At 45.3% G+C, this 21,518-nt stretch overlaps 2 long non-coding RNA genes across 2 annotated transcripts; one reads left to right on the top strand and one right to left on the bottom strand.

The window, feature by feature from the left end:
• Positions 1-1,901: 1,901 nt before the first annotated feature.
• Positions 1,902-12,274, bottom strand: LOC309535317. Its single transcript, XR_014221178.1, has 3 exons — positions 12,161-12,274; positions 10,355-10,412; positions 1,902-2,137 (listed from the first exon to the last, which is right to left on the bottom strand). It is a non-coding gene; the product is annotated as an uncharacterized lncRNA (long non-coding RNA).
• A 695-nt stretch (positions 12,275-12,969) lies between these two features.
• LOC309535318 lies at positions 12,970-14,799 on the top strand. Its single transcript, XR_014221179.1, has 2 exons — positions 12,970-13,115; positions 14,332-14,799. It is a non-coding gene; the product is annotated as an uncharacterized lncRNA (long non-coding RNA).
• Positions 14,800-21,518: the final 6,719 nt, after the last annotated feature.

Below are 21,518 nucleotides of genomic sequence, written 5' to 3'. Positions count from 1 at the left end.
GGTGCCTCTGACAGGCTTGGGAGCTAGTGCAGAACAGTGAGATTCTCTCTCGCCTCCACCCCCCGCTGGTCACAACCACCCCCACCACCCCCACGCAGCCTGCTGGCCCAGCATCCAGAAATTATCCTAACCATTTCCACATGGCCAGTTTGTGATGCACAACTTGCAGAGGCAACGTGGGAACTCCCACAGACATGCATTTCTATGTTTGCCATGTGAAAATATGGTAAAATAGGCAGATTTGTCACAAGTGAAGAGATACGCATGGGGTACATGCATGGAAAGTCCTGCTGAGAAGCGATGGCTTTGTCGGAAAGGCACTGCAAGTTTTAATGAAGGCTGAGAGCTTCTTATACTACATTAATCAGCTAAAGCTTTAGCTGATTAATTGGCAGAGGCAAATCTTAATGGGCAAGGCTTGGAGTTTTAGGGCACCCGAGTTTATATACTGAGGCTATTTTGGTTTGGCAATGGTATTGTGTTACTGCAATAGGAAATGAAAAAGGACCTTTCCTTCTCACAACGCGTTGCAGATTTTCTTTATTAAATTGTTAAGTTATCTTAATAGTCCTTTCAATAGCCCAAAAGGTTCTGGTGACATGAAAATTTGTTTAAATTTAATTGATAACTTCAAAGGCAGGATATCCATCAACCAAACCCTCTTTAGTTTTAATACAAGTCTTATTATAAGCAACACAGAGGCAATGCACGGATCTTGGGCTGGTACCATTTCTGTAAATAAGGCATTACTTTGTCCCATGCAAATATAATGCTAGAATTAAGGCTTGCCTCCACAGGTTTCAGGCTGCAATCCTAAGCACACAAATAAGCCCAATAACATAGGGGAATCTACTCCCAAGCAAATATGTGTAGGATCACATGGCCAATGCTCTTACAATAAAATTATATAGAAATGGCTTAAAATGTGTCCCATCAGAACCAGCCCCTGGAACCCGTTTGCAAGACCCATGCTCAGCCTTAGTACACGTTAAGCAAAAATATATTTTGGAGCCCATGCAGAGTTCCTTTTCCTTTCCACTGATACATCTGGATTAGAATAAAGCTTAGACTCCAGCATGTTCCATTTGACCAGATGCAATCCTATTACTTAATGTTGGAGCAGGAATAATAAACACATTCTTCTGGGGTTTAAGACCTATAACATTTGGCTTTTTCCCCTCCCTGTGTGTCATCTTTGTTCATGCAAGACAAATGTTCTTGCAAACTGTGGGCACCTACCTCCTGTGGGTCAGATTACAAAGCCTGCCATCATGATGTTTAAGCCAGCATGGCACCAGATACTTTGACTACAGCTTCCATCAGTACCAGCCAGCATGGCACCAGGTTGGGGAAGGCGGACATAGGAACATAGGAAGCTGCCATTGGTCTATCTAGCTCAGTATCATCTATGCTGACTGGCAGCAGCTCTCCGGGGATTCAGACAGCAAGTCTTCTCCCAGCTCTACCTGGATATGCAAGGGACCGAATGTGGGACCTTCCATATGCAAGACTCATGACCCTTCCCCATTGAACAAACAAAAAAGGCCATTTCGTTCATCATCTGAAAAGGCCCCTAAGGCCAGAGCAGGCCACATCAGAGATCTCTCTTTGCTATCTGTCTCAGATTCTCTTTCTCTCTCTCCATTTGTCATGTGCCTGCTTAGCGACTTCCATTTTCCAGGCACACCACAGCAAAATACCTCCATTCATTCATTCATTCATTATTTCATTCATTCGTTTATTATCTACCCATCCATCCATCCATCCATCCACCCATACCATCTTAAACAATGATAAAAGAAGCCTAGTCATCTTTGGGCTGTGTGTGTGTCTTCTCATCCTTTCCCAATGCAACTCCTCCAAGTGGAGAGTCTTAATTACTTGACAGCATCTGCTTAGCATTAAATCAATGCACCCATTTAGTCAGATTTCGCCAGAGACAGTGGTCCTCCTGGTGGAACACTTGAAAGCTGCAAGAGCCGCTTGAGGGCAAGGCAAGCATTAAAAGACCTCCTGCCTGTTGCTGATGTATCCAGGGGCTTGTTGTCTTGCAGCAGGAGTCAGCTCCTCGGCTGAAAGTTAGTTTTCCCCAATAGAAATTCCAGATGTTCATGCTGACAGATCCTTTTCATTACTTCTAATGGAACAAAATTGAAGAAGTAAAACCTTCCCTCAGTAGAATTTTGAAAGAGAGTGGAATGCAGGTTACTAAGCAAATGTACTCCTGGGGTCAGAAAAGGAGAAGGGAGGGGGTCGGGTATCTACCAGACACAGGCATTTGTTGACTTCATCTTGTCGCCTTGCTTGCAGTGAGATGGTACTTCCTCTTTTAAAAATAATAATCCAGATTAATTCCCATTGACTGCCACCTCCTCTCCATCCCCTTCTGACCAGTCAAAAAGGCTATGTTTTCTGATCACAGCTTGGTGGCATGGAAACATGATGCCCTCTTGCACTCACAGCAACTATCATCTCCAAGCAAACCCCGATGACTACTTGCAAGGATTTCACCAGGGAGTTGGAGCTAAATTTGCAGAAAGAGATTGCCTCTCAGTGAACCACTGCAAATACAATTACCTCTTCTGAAAATGATGGGCTTGAATATTGATCTCAACCATGTTTACTCAAAAATAAGTTCCACTGGCATCAACATAGTTTACTTCCAAACATGCATACTTAAGGTCAAATCTTTGTCACATGCCCATGGAAAGCATACTCCAGGTGTATTCTCTCCCTTGGGCAAATAGTTCACAGCTCTCTTTTTGCTCCCCTGAAAAAGGATGTTATGGTAGGAGTCTGAGAAGGCAGATAACAAGATAAAAAAAATGGTAGCAAAATTGGGTGCTTTTATGAGGTACTGAAGTAAGAAGGTTCAAGACTGCAGATCTGTTTATATTATTTGGACCTTTATGATTTTAATTGACTCTGCTGGATTATGATATGGAAATCTGCAATCTGTTTTTTTTAAGCTGGACATCAGCTTATTTGTTTTTCACAATTTTACCCTTTCTGTCTTTTTCTGTATATTAAAATGATCAACAAAATAAGATTAAAAGATGTAAAAGGAAAGGAAATTGATGCTTGCTGGTTTCACTATTGGGAACCCTGAAGTGAAATTGATAGTCTCCTTCTCCCCTAAATAATCAGGAGAGATGTGCATTCATTCTGCATCAGTGGCAAGGACTATACCACACCTCTCCACCATTGCACTGGAGAGGCGTGGTACAATCCTTGCCGCTGATGCAGAATGATGCCACGGCGGCAGATGAGCCTTAGAGGGAACTCCTAATTGTGTTGGGATCAGCTCCACTCAAGAGCTAGATGGTGGCCCCCCAGCACTTGACTAACACTCAGCATTGATTTTTTTAAAAAAAACAACAACAACAACAACAAAAAGGTACACAAAATGACATTGTCGTGGAAGGGAGGGATGGTGTTGCTTCCCTTTAATGCCCTGTGTGAATGATCCAATGGAACACAGGTGCAGAACCTTCCTTTTCCCTTTCAAGAGTCACATTCCCTCAGAGTAATCTGTTGGAGGTCACTTGCTGGTGGTGTATGAGGTCACAGCCAATGGTGGGCAGGCAACTCCCCCCAATCTTTTCCACCCACTTTCCTCCCTCTCCCACATTTTGCTCTCACCCCCCCCATGTATACAATAAATAGCTGAAGGGGTGTGTGTGTGTGTGTGTGTTGCATTACTGTGAGAATCCTGTAATGTGACTTGTCACGTAAACAGCATCTATCCATCAGCTTAGAGCTTCTTTATGCCCGAAGACCAGGACTGAAGACTTTCACCTGATTGGATGCTGTGAATATTGATCACTGCTTGATGAATCCTCACTGTCCCACTGAGTAATTACAGGCTATTTCACAGTGTAGCAGCATCCATCAAACTGCTGGTAACACGAAAGGGGGGGAAAAGCAACCATATGTTTGGAAAGAGCTTCCCTTTCCTTTCCCGCATTATTTTCCTCTTCTGCATAAGATGAAACGCTCCACAATCCTCAATCCATTTACTCTTTGATGGCCTTATTGATTCCAGTAGAATTGGTTATATATTAGTAGGTTCAGGTTAAAAACACAGGAATGGCCAGGCTGCTTCATACACTCGTCCATCTGCCTCTGCATCCTGCCCTATCAATCAAGCCCAGTTAAAAGCCACAAAGAAGCACGGGCAATAGCAGCATCCCACCCCCATCCCCCCGGTGCTGACCCATGGCATCTGGCCGCCAAAACACACCGGCTCAGAACAGAACTGCACTTCTGATCATCAGCTTGCATCTCCCAACAGTTCTATCCGTACTTCATCTAATCATTTTATATGACAGTCGCCATTACAATTGCAACCTTGATGTCTGATCTGTTTTCAACTGTGCCTTAAGATAGTCTTGGAACCCAGGAGAGTAATCACATTGTCAGAGCTCACAGCGGGAGCAAATTGGTGTGCCGGTAACACAAGAGAGAAGGTAGCGACTCTTCGGTGAATGCTCATTGTCACCTGTCCCCTGCCCCTCATGTCACCACCATTGCATAGTCCTTGTGTATACAGTACAGAGCTTATTTATTTATATATAAAAATATGTTTATAGTGCTATTCAGATTTTAAAAAATAATAATAATAGAGGAAGGGGAGTACACAAGTTCATGGAGGACAAGGTTGTGAATGATTGCTAGTCATCATGGCTGCTCCCTGCACCAAAGGAGGTATGGATCTGAATGCCAGTCTTTGGGGAACAACAGTGGGAGAGAGCCATTGTCCTCATGCCCTGCTTGTGAGCTCCCCATAGGCATCTATTTGGCCACGGTGGGAAATTTGAAGCTGGACTAGATGGGCCTTTAATATGACCCAGCAGGGCTCTTCCTATGTTTGGTCTGTGTGCAGGAATACCTTCAGTGTCAATATTAGCTATGATCAGAACCATGCATCTCTCCAGTGCTTCTGGAAACCATGGGGGCGGGGAGTGCTTTGGGGCTTAGGTTCTGCTTGAGGGTTTCCCACAGGTATCTGGGGGGGGGGCACTGTGCGAACAGGGTGCTGGGCCAAATGGGTCATTGGCCTGACCCATATGCAAAGGGGCATTGCCTGTTGTGTCTCTTGAACAGGAACTTCTCCTGGTATAGGTGGCAAACTGCTTTTGAGGCCGAGGTGACTTTCAGAAGGAATTTGTGCTGTGGTATATGGGATGGGTGCATGGGGAGCTCTGCTGTTTACAGAAAAGAGCCAGGAAACCCTTCTAGAAATGCTCAAATCCAAAGCAGCTCATGGGATCCAACCTCATGTATCTAACCTACGTACAGTGGTACCTCTGGTTAAGAACTTAATTTGTTCTGGAGGTCCGTTCTTAACCTGAAACTGTTCTTAACCTGAGGTACCACTTTAGCTAATGGGGCCTCCCACTGCACCGCCAGAACACAATTTCTATTCTCATCCTGAGGTAAAGTTCTTAACCTGAGGTACTATTTCTGGGTTAGCGGAGTTTGTAACCTGAAGCGCCTGTAACCTGAAGCGCCTGTAACCTGAAGCGCCTGTAACCTGAGGTACCACTGTATCTATTCCTGCCTTGCATTCCTCTTAATGCTGTCTGAAGGCTTTGCTTGTTTCCAAACAGGCAGGTGCCTGCCAGCCCTGCAGGCTTCCTGCCCTCATCTCATCCCACACAGATTTCAGCCCAACAGCCTGGATTTCTATTACCATCTGCAGCGCAAGCCAACTGCACTGGCTCAGGAACGGAGTGACCCCCCAGCTCCTGGCAGGAGTCCTGCAAATTAATTGTGCAGTCTTAATTAAAATTAAGTAATTTTTCATTTGTGCCCGAGCCGGTGCTTTCCTGATGATTTATTAAAGTCAGCTACGGGTAAATTAGTCACACGCTGACTGTCGTTGCTGTATGACGGATGAGCTGGAAAGCCACGAGCACAGCAAAGAGGGGATGTGTGGAGCAGCAGCAAATAGCATGACCGGCCTTTCCCTTTCCAGGCAGCCGTCTCTTCTTCTGCTTTGGGGATGATGGGATCCTGCTTTTGAAGATGCATCCCAACACCTTGCACCACTAAGCAAAAACACAAAGCTCTCTGCTTGATTCATGCTTAATGGTTTTGTGTGGCTGCACATGGCATCCCTTCTCTGTATTGTTTGGGGCTCCCGTTCTTGCCATTGCATTTAATTATGGTACAGCTGAAGGGATTGGCATGGCTCTGAAAGAAGGACAAGCCTGCAACAGCACTGCCAAAGACCCGAGCCTCACAATTGCACCAACTATGTAGCTGGAGCCACTGGTCTACAAGCACGTCTGCAAGGCAGCTGTGAAGATGTCAAATTAGATGCCTTTTACTCAGTGGTGGTAGCCAGAAATTGCAGCATGCACCACTTTTGGGACCCATCAAGAGACCAAGGAAGCAGCATATGACTCATTCACCACCACTTCTTCCTGCATGTTATCTTGATTGGCTGACACTGATGCCTTTGAAGCACCATCACCCAAAATAAGCCTGCTGCTATTGGCCGCTCAGAGCTCTGATTTGCTTGACCCTCTTTTGCAGTTCATCTCTTTCCTTCCAGTATCAGCTCCTGATTGCACAAATTGCATATGATAATCATAAATTACAAACTGATATTTTCCCCCTAGTTAGCCATACCCTTGAAGGAGAAGTCTGCTGCTGCTGCATAGAAGCTACAGTCATTGATATAAAGAATCTCTGTCCCCACTCTACGCTGCTCTGGTTTTCCCTCTCATAGTTTTTCCCAGTGCCACTCTCACTCCACTCCCGTGGTTCAGCAAAAAGCTCCCCTTATTGCTTCCCTAAAGCTGGAATGGGGAATCAGTGGCCATTCAGATACTGTTGGAACTCCCAAATGAAACCAAGTACAAAATAACCCCTCTGCAGTGCCACAAATCCAACTCAATGATGTAATGTTGGAAAATGTCAAGCACTTCTCCTACCTGGTTATCTTTCCACAAGAGCCAACATTGATGCCAAAATCCAGCAACACCTGAGCTCTGTGACTGCAGCTTTCTCCTGATTGAAGTGCAGAGTGTTTGAGGACTAGGACATCCGCAGGGAAACCAAAATGCTTGTTTACAAAGCTATTGTACTACCAGCCTTACTGTATGCTTGTGAAACATGGACCACTTATAAACGCCAGCTCCAGCTCCTCGAAAGATTCCATCAATGGTGTCTCCAAAAAAATTTACACATCACTTGGGAAGACAGTGTACTGGAAGAAACAAAGATCACCAATGTTGAAGCAATGATTCTTCAACATCAACTTCATTGGACTAGTCATGTTGTGCGGATGCCTGATGATCGTCTTCCAAAGCAACTACTCTATTCCGAACTTAAAAATGGAAAGCGTAATGCTGGTGGTCAACAAAAGAGGTTTAAAGACTGTCTCAAGGCAAATCTAAAATAATGTAGTATAAGCACTGACAACTGGGAAACACTTGCCTGTGAGCGCTCCAATTGGAGAACAGCCTTTACCAAAGGTGTCATGGGCTTTGAAGACACTTGAACTCAGGAAGCAAGGGAGAAACATGCTAAGAGGAAGGCACGCTTGGCAAATCCACTCCGTTATCAACTCCTGCCAGGAAACCAATGTCCCCACTGTGGAAGGACGTGTGGATCCAGAGTTGGCCTCCACAGTCACTTAAGGACTCATTGTTAAAACCGTGTTTATGGAAGACAATCTTACTCGGCTACGAGTGAGAAGAAGAAGAAGAAGAAGAAGAAGAAGAAGAAGAAGAAGATTTGTAGACTCCCTTTCCATGGAGTCTGTCTGCATTCAAGCCAGCTTTTAGGGCAGGTCCACCCTGGCATGTAGTGACTCCTAAAGGCAAAGCATCTGAGGCTGACATCTTGCATTGCAAGGAAGGTCAAGCAGGCTGCAGAGAGATGCTGTGGGGATTGAGCATCTGGGAGCCAAATATGCTGCGTTGCCTGAATTCTCCCTCTGAAATACTACTGGGATTTAAGCTGCTGGTCCAGCAGTTGCCCCCAAGCTCCTTCCCCAAGGCATCCAGCCCGCCCTTCACATCATGCTGCTCTGTAAAGGAGTCTGCTGTTCCTCTTTTCTTTCCACCTGCTTTGATTATGATTCTGCCACTGTAAGCAATGCTGATGAGAGCACAGGACTGTCAGCTGAGAAATATGGCATTATACAGCTTAATGGCACAGAACTCCTGCAGCCCTGGTGTTTGAGAGAGCCCATTAGTTGACTGATAGAAACATAAGATTATAAAATAACTATTTACTTTGAGCCTGCTGACACTATTGTCGAGGCACAGACAGCAGGGGGGGAGGTTCCCTCTGCGAGAGATAGCAACGCAGGCAGAGTGTCGGCAACAGGGGAATTGGATGGTGTGTGGACCACAAATACACCCCACTTGCCCTCACCACCACTAGGAGGAGCCATTCCAAGGCTGCAGCTGGAACTCACAAAATGGCATCCTGTAGGGAAACACGGCAGTGCCACATACAGTGCAGCTGTCACCTCCTGGCTTCTCCTGAAGAATTTCTGCCACCTACCATCAATGAAGTTTAAGCAGGGCTCCATTTTCATCCCACTGCAAGCAGCAGAGGAGTAAATGAACCGCCACAGCATTGGGCTACTCCTGCAAGTGCCTCTTTGCTCCAGAGATGAGTTTAAGAAATTGGCATTGTCTTTGCTGTTAGAAAGTGGTAACGTGACAGTAGTTCTCAGAGTCAGGAGAAGGATCGTTCCATTTTGCCAATAAGCTTTTGCTTGAGCAGAAGAGTCCTGCTGGATCAGGCCAAAGGCCCAATTACTTCAGCATCCCTTCTCACAATGAACAACCTGTGGGAAGCCTGAAGGAAGGGCCTGAGCACAGCAGCACTCTCTCCACTTGTCATTCCCAACAACTGACATGCAGAAAGACACTGCCTCCAACAGGGGATGCAAGACAGAGTCACCCCATGGCTAGCAGACAGGGATAGCTTTATCCTCCATGAATTTGTCCTCTTTGAAAGCCATCCAAGTTGGTGGCCAACAAGTGACTTGGTGCTCTAAAGTGCCCAAGTCCCCTGATTGGGAACAGTTTTGCATTGAACCCTACCCAAATGAGCAGGATTTACTCCTCTGCTCAACAGATTGTTAGATGATTGACAGGTGAAAAATGGCCTTCCAGGTTGGAACTCCTGGCAGAGCAAGGTTTGCCCAAAGGATGGCGTTTCCTCTCCTTTGGACTAGGGCAATAGCGATACTACATGGGTCCCATTTGTTGCCATGGAATCTCCTATGCCCATTTCACTTCAGCAGCTGCTTGTGAAACTTGAAGCCCAGTGCAACTGTGCCCCTCCTAAGCATTTCAAACCTTGTCAAGTTACAAATGTACTTAGTGTTGTTTTGCCATGACTCCTTCATCCCACAGTAATGATGACTCCAGAACTCATTTTTCTCTCAAATATCCCAAGCCACTGGATGACTACATTGATTTCTAGCTGAGAAATAACCTGGGAACAAATTAAACTATCAAAGACCCACATGATCTCACACCCACAACCCATTATCTGTATCCTTGGTCCCTGCATATTTGGATGCAAGCTGCCATGGTTGGAAATCCCTCCAAACCACATTGTGAAGTAGGTTCTTTTCCAGTTCATGTCCCTGACATGAAGTCTCCCAGCCTACCCCCCAGGTGTGCTTGTGGAAAAACCCATATATAGTCTCATTCCACAAAACTGGAGACATTTGTCTCATCCTAAGGAAGACGAAGACCAGGCTGTTTGCAAAGGATGTGCTCAAATATGAGCTAATCAGGTTAATGCTCTGTTTTGTCACCAAGTGCTGCCATGGTGCTATTAATGACCCCTGAAGCATGAAGAGTGTTGCAATACAGCAGTCATCTCAAGGACAAAGCATTTCATGTACATCTGAGCAGAAACCACAAGTGTTTGTGACTGTGTGTAAACCCTTTCACCTGATCTAAAAAGCATCCATCCTTTTTGGTGTGATTTCCCACCACCCCGAGGTGCCAAAGTGTGCAGGGGCAGAATCTACCAGGAGGTGGGGAAGCAATATGTCGGGCTTCCCAACCAAGACCATCCAATTATCATAGCACAATAGGCAGGAAAGCACCAGCATTCCTTCCCAGCATCCTTTGGTGCTTTCCCCATCTCCCCGAACCCTGGACACCCATTCAGAGTGAGGGTAACACAGTGCAGAAGAGGAAATGCAATAAAACCCAAAAGAAACATCAAATAGCAGAAACAGGGGGGGGGGTAGCATACAGTTGTCATAAAAATTCAGAATACCCCAACTTGGCCTAGGAAGGGAGTTCTATAACTTTGGAATCATCACTGAGAAGGTCCTATTCTGGTTGATGAGGATACCCACAGGAAGGTGATGGAGGACTGATGGAGGCAGGCAAGGGAAGAACTCCCAGGGTGGGAGGCTGGAAGAAGAAATGGAAGTTTCCAGCTGAGAGCTGGGAGGGTCCACCCCCCTTTTTTGTAAGATAACAGTTAAGAGGGTTCTGTATTTTATTTCTCTCTCTTTCTTTTTCCTTCTGTTTTCTCTGTTTTCTTTCTTTCTTTTTCATTAAAATTAGTTTTTTTTATTGTATGCTGAAAACTTTCAATAAAAAAACACACACACTCTATCTATCTACAATCTTTTTTTCTGGGGGGACGCAGGGGGACGCATACCCCTAAATATTTTGTGAATCTAACTGAAGAAGAAACTTTTTTTATTAAAAAAAAATCGTTTCTTCTGTAGCACGGTGAATTGTCAGTTCCATTGCTACCCTCTAGGGCGACCTCATTTCCTGTCACAGTGTTTCCTGAGTCTCAGGTGGAATGAGAATACCCCTAAACAATTTTTTAGAAAAAAGCACTGCATGCATGTGCGTTTCCTATTACACACACACACACACACACACACACACACACAGTATTTCAAATGATCAGGAGCATGCAGAGGAGGACTTCAAAGTAAGCTTATACAATATCAGGTGGCCCTAAAAATATATCCTGGACCCAGTAGACTTAAGGCTGTACGTGACCTTTCAGTTGGGATCAGAAAATAGCTGTAAGTCAGTGAAACTGCTGTAAATATGGCATTACAGGCCTCCGTGGACTGCTCCACTCAAAATCCTAAGAGCTGCATTCTGAAGCAGCTGTGGTTTATAAGCACTTTTTGAAAGCAGTCGTGTGCAGCTCTTTATAGTAGTACAAGTGAGGCATCACTTGGCTGGGCCATTCCTCTCCAAGAAAAAGCCTAAGCCACCCGGTCTACCACCAGTTATATACCTATCTCTAGATCAGAGATACCTTCAAGCAACAGGACCTCCCTATGTCTTGATTAAGCATTGTTTTGATCACTCTTATCATCATTGGGTGCCTCCTGATTGTCACTATTTTGCAGGAGGGATTCAGTTGCTTACCAGAACATTAGGCAAAGGTAAAGGGATGCCTGACCATTAGCTCCAGTCGTGGCCGACTCTGGGGTTGTGGCGCTCATCTCGCTTTACTGGCTGAGGGAGCCGGTGTACAGCTTCCGGGTCATGTGGCCAGCATAACTAAGCCACTTCTGGTGAACCAGAGCAGCACACGGAAACACTGTTCACCTTCCTGCTGGAGCGGTACCTATTTATCTACTTGCACTTTGACATGCTTTTGAACTGGTAGGTTGGCAGGAGCTGGGACCGAGCAACGGGAGCTCACCCCATCACTGGGATTTGAACCGCCAAACTTCTGATCTGCAAGTCCTAGGCTCTGTGGTTTAATACACAGTGCCACCCACGTCCCTAACAGAACATTAGGTTTGTGCAATTCAAGCAGATTAAAGCACTCTGTAGCCCTAGTGCAACAAATCCGCTTCGTGTGTGTTTTTTAAATAACCTTTTTGCAGTTTGGAAAGTGACTGGGGAGTTCACTGAAAAGTGTGGGAGGAATAAATGATGAAGAGGAACATGTGTAAACAAAGCCTATCAGGATGAATGATCCTTGTTATATAATCAACCCATGAATCAATACAAACAAATGCTCAATAAAGATCGGACATATTCTAACCACTGTGCAAGTTTTGTGCAAGCAAATCAGAATAAATGTCTCCATGCCCCAGTTCAGAACATTCACTGCCTTGGTGGGAAATGGGTGGCAGAGAGAGGGAGAGAGTTGGCTGTCACCAGCACAACAGCACCTCTGGATGACTTCCCCCAGCAGTGTCAAGACCCGATTGAATCCTGTGACACTCCACAAGCAGAAGGCCAAGGGGAGGATCTGCACCACTTTCTGGAATCTACCCCTAGATAGGGCCAGAATTGCTGCAGAGTCCTCCCCCGCACCCCAGTTGCTAAGAAATCCAAGAGCATCAACAAAGAAACATTCTATGTCCATAGCCCAGGGAACATCATTAGAAGCACGATTACAGTATTACAGCACGGCATATTTAAAACAGAAAGCAGAAGGAGAAAGCCCCACTTGTTCTTATTTGGAGGGAATGTATATTTAATGCAGAACTCTGAGGGGGATGCAGAAATCTGCTGCGTTAATACTGGGAACATGCAGAAAAAGCAACCATACATATAGTCAAACCTCTCGTGATGACCCCCATCAATAGTAAAATAATAAAATTATTATTATTTTAATCAGTAAAAGATTTATATGACAAGTGTCCTCACAAGATGGTGTACAATATCAGTCGCAAAGCATATAAATCAGCCATTTATAATCTCCAATTGCACCCCTTTGAAACTGGCAGAAAAAACACCAACAAGGCATGGGAATTAAAATTATTACTAAAAAGCAGATTGAACTAAAAATGCTTTGAGGGTTGTTCTTTTGATACCAGCAATGAAGGGGCCATATGTACTTCATAGGGGATCATATTCCATAAGTATGGGGTCACCACTGAAAAGGCCCTGTTCCTAATACCTGTCAGTCTAAGTTCTCATATTGATGGACCTGAGAGCTGATCCTCCAGAGCAGAGCACAGAGTTCAGGCAGGTTCATGCAGGGTAGCATCAATCTCTTTGTGACATCTGGTGCAACCAACCTGTGGATCCATGGTGGGGGAACAGCAAACAGGAGTACCGGAAACCAGTCTGTTGCTGCATCGCTCAACAAGAAACTAAGTCCTACTCCTTTCCTACTCAGTAAGGAGCTCAATATTGCTCTCTCCTCACCCCCCTGAATCTGGAGTATTTTCAGCACAGCATATCTCATGGGTAGGCAAACTAAGGCCTGGGGGCTGGATCCGGCCCACTTGCCTTCTAAATCCAGCCCATGGACAGTCCGGGAATCAGTGTGTTTTCACATGAGTAGAATGTGTCCTTTTATTTAAAATGCATCTCTGGGTTATTTGTGGGGCATAGGAATTCGTTCATTTTTTTTCTTCAAAATATAGTCCGGCCCTCCCACAAGGTCTGAAGGACAGTGGACTGGCCCCCAGCTGAAAATGTTTGCTGACCCCTGGCATATCTGTTTGTTGGGGGCAGAATTACTGGGGCGTAAACCCACATACCATTTCCGCAGAGAGGGAAAATCCTTTCCACAGATTCCACCATTCTGTTATTCCCTTTGCGCTTCTAACAACAACAATATATCATTGTTTTCTTGGATTTCTTAAGACCTGGGCTTCTTGCATGACCCGACAATAGAGGTGGCATTTCAGCCTGGCACCTGCACATTAGGGAGGTCATTTGGTGACGGGAGGCCTTGAGATGGCAGCAAGCCACAATTGCACATCATCAGGAATGAGGAGTTAATCCTTATCCCAACAGCAAGCACCATTAAGTTTTGTCACCTGCTATCCATCTGCCCGTAAAGTGCTCATTCTGCACTGCGCTCTCTTATTTTGTCACGGGCAGATGAGCCTGAGGTCAGTCCATCTCAATGGGCCACGGCTGGGGACCATATTGTGGAATTCCCCGAGATTGATGTTCAACAGGGGCCTTCAGGTAAGAAAATCCTGAAGAATTTATGGCTATTAAATCAGTGCTGGGTGACAAAGAAGTGGAAGCATTCTTAGAGGCAGGGTGCCATAGGAATAGCAATGAGTGTTCTTCACATGTGGAAGACAGTGGGGGATGAGAGTGATCCTCCTCCTTCGACTCTTTGCAGATTGCCATAGTCGGTGCCTTTCCCCCACAAAAATAGGCAACGGAACTCGCCTATTGTTGTTACAGTAAGTTACAGGGCTACTTGGGGCAGCCCTGAACAGATGCTGGTTAGACAACAGCCATGTTCAACCACACATGGAGATGCTAAAAGCTACGGTAAGTTGTCTCCCTAGCTGGTTTGGGGATCATCCCTGTTTCTGGTACAGGTCAAATAAATGCAGCTTTGCCTCCCTCGTCCTCTTCTATTCAGGTGGACGGCTAGGACAGCTTGGAAGCGCCATTGTGCAAATTTGTGTGTGTGCACAACAGAAGACACCTGGCCAGAAAGCTTAAAGCCTGCCGCCACTACACAGCAGACCAACTGACCCACAGGTCATCCTCCTCCAACTGGATGCAGTGGGCGAGTGAGCAGACGATGCTGCTGCTGCCACTGTGTCAAACCATCCACCCAAGCCTTGCAATTCAAAAGGCAGCATGGAAACCTCGTCATGCAGCTGAGGGAAACCTGTTTGGCTGCTTCTGCTGCAGATGATTGGCTGCAGCTCCTGGCAAGGGCCTCTCCTCTGCCTTCCTCCAAGGCTTTGCCATCCTTTGGGGGCAGCAGGTGCTTGTGTTCAGAGCCTTTCTTATATAACACAACAGGAACTCACAACAGCGGAGGCACAACTTTGCCGTTAGCTGCAGTGCTTGCTAAAATAAATGCTGATTCACTGTATAATTATCCACTGTTGATTTATTTATGTGATGCTAATTAGGCACACATATACGAGTCTACGGACAATTAGATTCACTGCTGTAAGATTCTGGTTTTAAATATGTATTTATGTCTATAGCCAAATCTGGCCACGTTTGAGTGTATAATCATCACTCACGCTAGTCGGGACTGTGGTTCTAGAAACACTCCTGTTCTTCTCCCCCAGGAAGCAATCAGGCCAAACTTCCTCTGCCAAAGGAAGTTAGCCTCCAGGCAAGAGGGAGTATTTTTAAGTAAGAGTTCTGGAAACCAATTGGCACTGAGTGGTACCATTTGAGTGCTGAAGAACCCATTAGCTCAGCAGTCCCTTCTGACTTCACACTTTCAGATTCAGTTTCATGGAAACACCCCAGTTTGGAGAGAAACAAAGTGTATTGCAAACTACCTATTTTCAGATAAAAATTTAGCAGAGACACTATCATAGTGCTTTACACTCTCCACTACCCTGTGGGGGAAGGAGAAATATATAGTGACTTATTCCCCATCTGCGGAAATACAAAAACTGACAACATGGAATCAGCTGCAACATTCCCCTGGTGAAAATCGGGACACGAGAGCGTGGCATCAAAAGACACACATTTTTTGTTACCATGCTGTTGTGTGAGTCAGTTTACTCGTGTGACACCAGGAGATGTGTGTCTTTTGGCGCCGCACTCTCACCCAAATCATCTGACTCGCCTGAGAGGACAGCATCAGCTGTGGTCACCGGCTCATTCCAAAGACATTCTGGGATCAAATCAGAAGCCAGGGTGGCTTCTGTAATTCTGGGAATGTCCCAGTAAAATAGGGACGGTTGACCAATGGTACCAAATAGTATGGGAAACAGCCTTATTAGAAAAACTAACCAACAAACTGAAACTGACACGGGGACAAATAGAAGAAGACACCTCCCCTTTATCACATACACAGCCCAACAAGACAACGACAAGCATCCGCAAACAGCATATGAATCAATATGGCTAACCTGATACAAAAACACCCACCCACTCCACTCACACATGAAAACAAAGTTCACTACAGCCAATCAAAGACAACCAACCACACCCTAGGCCAACACCAACCTCTCTCACCACCAAAGGAACACAAGCAAATAGTAAAGAGAACCTGCACAAGCGACACTGACACAAAACCCCACACATAGATTAAGCAGAACAGAAGCATTGCCACCCTACCCCGACCCCACTCACCATGCCCCCCTCCACCTCTCCCCCCCTTTCTTCCTAAGGTAACCATAGCTGTCAAGTGTCCCTTATTTGAAGGGACAGTTCCTTATTCCAGCGCCATGTCCCCCTGCTGTCCCTTATTGATGGATGTCCCTTAAATGTCCCTTAAATGATGTCCCTTAAATTTCAAAGGAAGCAGCTCCTCTCCCTCCCTCCCTGCCGGCCAGGGAGGAGGGAGGCTCCAACTGTGTTGCTTGGCTGTGTTGCTCACCCAATAAGAAGTCTAAGAACGACTGGGGGGTGGAGCTTGCATGCCTTCTGTGTGGCTAGTTAATGCAAGCTGAGGGGTTTTTTGAATGCTGGATGCCATTTTGTTGCACGTGCTGCTGCAAACTTTGCAGCGCAAAGCCAGGCCGGGGAGACATCTTAAGTTAAGGCTGCATAGACCTTGTGGTGCATGTGATTCAGATTCTATTCAGTTGAACCTCTGGTTACAAAGTTGGTTGGACAGTGTTCTCAAAGCTACCAGCATGAGTTTGACCAGACTGCAGGAGGACAGGAAGACTGGAGTGCCTGCAACAGGTGAAGCTGCAGGTCCCTAATTTTGGCTGCTGGTCCCTCATTTTCAAATCTGTAAGTTGACAGCTATGAAGGTAACACTAATGTCTCAAGAAATGAAACTGATCTGTAGAAAATGTAACTTGAAAAAAGAGACATTGCACATACTTTTGTAAACCAAGAAATCATTACTAAAAATATGTTAAAAATAAAAATAAAAATAGGGACGGTTGGAGAGTATGCTATTGTATGTTTCTCCTTCTCATCTCAGTGCAACCAGAAACCTGCATAGCACCTAAATAGTCTCATTTGAATGTCACATCTGCAGGTAGGACTGGAAAGGTCCTTGTCTAAAACCCTGCAGGGATGCTGAAAGTCAGTGCAGGACTGACCTAGATGCCCATTAACAAGGGCCCAATGCTCTGACTCAGTATAAGGCAGCATTTGATGTTCGACCTTAACACTCATACCAGATGCAGCCTCAGATTACGTCATTCACTCTTCCCCCCACCCCGCACCACATCCTCCCCCTTTTGTTTACCATCTAGCCTCCTGAAGAGTTCTGAAGAACTCTAAAGCTTCAGTTTATTCCTTTGACAGACCTCCCATGATCAGCAGCAGCAAAATAAATTTTGCAGACTATAACGCACCCCGGCATAATGCATTGTATACAATTAAGAGACTCTCACTTTTCCCAGTGCTGAATTTGGGTCAGTTGGTGTACAATTTCCCTTTTTCAAACATATGGCTGTCGCTCAGAGTCTTCAGAATACAGGAGAACAAAGACCTCTTTAGCAATCCTTCTCCCCAGAGCAGAGCATTTAACATGTACAGTACAAGTGAATGAAAATGGACAGGCTGCCCATTTAATGACAGCTGGGCTGGGATGTCTTATCACATTCAGCTCTGGTAGGTAGAAAGGATGATTTTACTGCTAGTATGTTTATATTCAGCTATTATCATTCCAACAAGAAGGCAGTTTTGAGCCCAAAAGGCTGTGCATGGGGAGATGAGTTTCTGTGCCAGGAGATAGACGAGGCTCTCTGGCGTTGGCATTAATCAAACTCCACACGGGGAGAAACTCCCCATGACATTGCGTCACTTTCCTCACTTCCAAAAGGTGAAATAAAGAAGCGAGGTATCCTTCTGACAAAAGTGCTTGTCAATGAAAGCCAAATTGATTCCTGCAGCAGGCAGCTCCCACCTCCGCCCTCAAACCGAAACCACCTGCAGATGCTTCAAATGAGATGCAGTGCCATCCAAAAAAGGACAAGTCCATTAGGAGGAACAGGAATTTAATTACAGGGTATTTTATCAGCAGTTTGAGTTGAAGATCAAGAAGCACAACAGCAGAAGGGCCATCAAGGAAGGCAGATTACCAGAAATTAGGCTTCTTCACGAATCAGACTGACAGCTGTGGGAACCCAGAGAAGGAGGCTCCTTGCTCTCTGATGAGAGGGCTGGGAAGCTGTGGAAGCAACAGATAAGAGGGACAAAAGGAGGCGATTTCAAAGAAAGGGGGTTGGAAGCAGAGCTTCTTTATTGTCTGTCAGGGAGACCTGGAATGGTAAGGGCAGCAGTCGAATCAGAGGGTGTGCAAGGTTTGTGCTTGAGTCCCATGTTTTAGTCCTGGTCCCTCACCTTGATGCAGTGTTTCCTAAACCTTTAATATCCAGGCCACAGGGTTTGAGGCATTGAAATGGGCTCACTTCACTCCTGAACTCCAAAACATTATACATATATTTCCACAGCCAGCTCCCAGAACAATGGGCTGGCATATTCCTCACAACTGTAAGATTGCTGCGCTAATATCACCTCTGAGTCAGAGTTCACAAGGATGGGACCCATGCTTTCCAGACAATGGGGTGTGTCTGGAATTCCCCACACTTTTCAGTGGCAATACTTTGATCCTCTGTTACTCCCTCCCTAAGATGATGTCATGCCTCTCAACTGTCCCGGGAAAACCAGGACATCCTGTTTTACCATGCAAGACCACAGCGGCCATTTTGGATGCCACAACCTCACCCCGAAAAGGTAGCTCCAGTGCCAGATTAAACCCTGTGGAGACCCCCAGGCAGTCGAAATCTCGAGGGCTCCCCCCCCCAACAAATTATCTCCTAATACATTCTTGATTTTCCCAATCGACAATTCTAATAAACCAATTTTATTACACAATATTATTTTGATCCGTTGTCGCAGGACCCCTAAAAGGCATGGGGCCCTTAAGCCGGTGCGTACTCGGCCTATTTGGTAATCTGACACTGTGCAGATCACATAAATCACCCTGGAAGACACATGGCCTGAAGGAGTGTCTCCACCCCCATCATTCTGCCCAGACGCTGAGGTCCAGCGCCGAGGGCCTTCTGGCGGTTCCCTCATTGCGAGAAGCAAAGCTACAGGGAACCAGGCAAAGGGCCTTCTCAGTAGTGGCGCCCGCCCTGTGGAACGCCCTCCCAGCAGATGTCAAAGCGATAAACAACGACCTGACATTCAGAAGACATCTTAAGGCAGCCCTGTTCAGGGAAGTTTTTAACGTGTGATATTTTACTGTATTTTTGGTTTCTATGGAAGCCGCCCAGGGTGGCTGGGGAAACCCAGCCAGATGGGCGGGGTACAAATAAATTATTATTATTATTATTATTATTATTATTATTATTATTATTGCCTGGTTTTGAGCCTGGACATGTTGGAGGGTATGTGATGTCACTGCCCATATATGAGCAAAAAGAAGAATCAATACTACCAGGGGTTTCCCCACTGTGACAGACATAAAGTGGTGGATGCTTCCACCTTGACGGTTTCCTTTTTCATGGCACACTTGAAGTCATCTTGCTGCACACTGGTGTGCTCTTGATGCCAGCGCACTTGTAGAGGTCAGAAGTGGGGAAACACCTATTGGTATTGCTGCTAAAACTGTTTTATCTCACTACACAAGCATATAGGGATGGGGAACTAACTCTATTTTGCTTGCATCTTAAAGAGAAATGACCCATTTCACACTTTGTGAACCAATGCGCAAACCAAAACATAGCTACCCTTTGAAGTTTGCACTTAACTAAATTTTGTGATGAAATTCTCCAAAGAAAATAGGCATAAAAATGAACGCGTCATGGAAATAACTTACAACCATGCATTATATTAGGGATAGCTGCTTGCAAAACAGTGTATGTTAATCAAAACTACATAGAAAAATGTGTTTATTAGAAGAAATTCACTAAAATGCCGATTTAAGTTTTGCAAAGATTTTGTGTTTTTAATTCACAAATTGCTGCAGAAATGTGGAGAACTGGATTTAATTTGAAAGTGATAAACGGAAACAACTGAAATGGACAGATTTATCCCTTCTGACGAGTACGATTTACCTTTACTTAATTTCAGCTGTAAGGCTGGTCTGCATTACTTTTAACTTGGTTTGATTTTTTTCCCTTCAGTTGCTTGGTTGATTGCTCTTTATGCAGGTGTACAGAGTTGCTACCTGTGTCTGTACAACTGGAACCCTTCAGCCCATTCAGTCTGTAGGCATCACCTGTCATGGCTGCACAGTTTAATGTGAAACATTGGGGGAAAAAACATTTGAGACTCTCTTGACTATTTCTCTCTCTTTCAATTCTTGTCAGGGCAAAAAACATGCAGATGACACTGCAAACTGCATTTTCCACCAATGTACATTTTTACAACTGCGTTACAGAAAGCAGCAGCACACACGGAGGCTTCACTTCACTTGGGGAATTGTGACCTGATGTGTAGTGCATGTACGTATGTGTCACAAAAGGTCTGCTCTGTGAATGCAAACATATTTCCATTGCACCAGCCACCAGATGAAGATCTGCCCCTAAACATAAGAGGCATGTGGAGGTGTTTGTCCCCACCGGGCAGGATACGATACATTAGGCAAGTCTGTATGTGCATTTTTTGGTCTTCCTGCCTGCTGTGCCAGCAAGACAGATGGCCAGCCCTGGAGCAAAGTGCAGCTGGGAGCGTGTTACCCCAATGTTGCAGCGTCTGCATTATTCCTCATATTCTTTCAGGAACAATTCCAGGCACTGTACAGCTTAGCCCAACGTACCTGCCTCTTGTGATTTCTAACTTTGAAAGAGAGTGCCCCCTTGAGGCTACTGTCCTTGCATCAAATGAGAACAGCTTCACCACGCAGAAAAGCATTCTCTATAGAACTCCCACCCCCCACCCCCTGGAGATATGCCAGAATTTCTATATGTCTGGCTTTGGATACCCAAGTGAATAGTGTTGTGTGGGTGTGGGTGTTGGAGAAGCTGAATACAGTGGTGAGTGTGTGTTTCTGAAAAGGTTTTGTGAAGCATTATCTGCTTAAATGAGTTTCAACTATATAATTTATATTTGATTTGTAATGTTTTCTTACCAGCTTGTGCCTTTGGGCTGGTGTGGGGCTATTCATTTGACTAACTAAAGGATCATCATGAGAATTTCTCCAGTTTGCTTTTTCCCAAGATCATTTAACTTTTTGAAATTTGTATACAAGCATTCTTCTTTCTACTTCTCTTTCTCTTTGTGTGTGTAGCTAGCATCACACAAGTGGTTTTGAAGCATCTCCAGACCTACATGCCCATATCTCTTGGCAAGCAGAATGCAAGGCTTTTTTATTATCTGAAAGCATCAAAATCTTCCATAAAGTAAATTAATAAGGTTCCCTGGGCAGAAAAGAGACAATTACTAAAACATGTGTTCTAAATCAGAGATGAGCAGAAGGTAGATTGGGAACTACTGGTAGACCTCTAAGTGATTTGCAGGTGGTGAGGGTTGGGGAACCCATGGACCTTTGAATGTTGCTGGACTACAACCCCCATAATCCTTGACCATTGACCATGCTGGCTGCGGCAGATGGGAGATGGAGTCCAACAGCCTCCAGAAGGTTCACCATCCCTGCAGTAGTTCAAGAAGGATTGATTTATTAGGCTGCTGAGATAAGGAAAGCTGGGAGGTGGG

Source organism: Podarcis vaucheri, assembly GCF_965113315.1.
Source record: "Podarcis vaucheri genome assembly, chromosome: 6".
Classification (NCBI taxonomy): Eukaryota; Metazoa; Chordata; class Lepidosauria; order Squamata; family Lacertidae; genus Podarcis; species Podarcis vaucheri.
The sequence above is the reverse complement of the archived record's forward strand: the minus strand, read 5'-3'. Positions and strand labels throughout refer to the sequence as shown.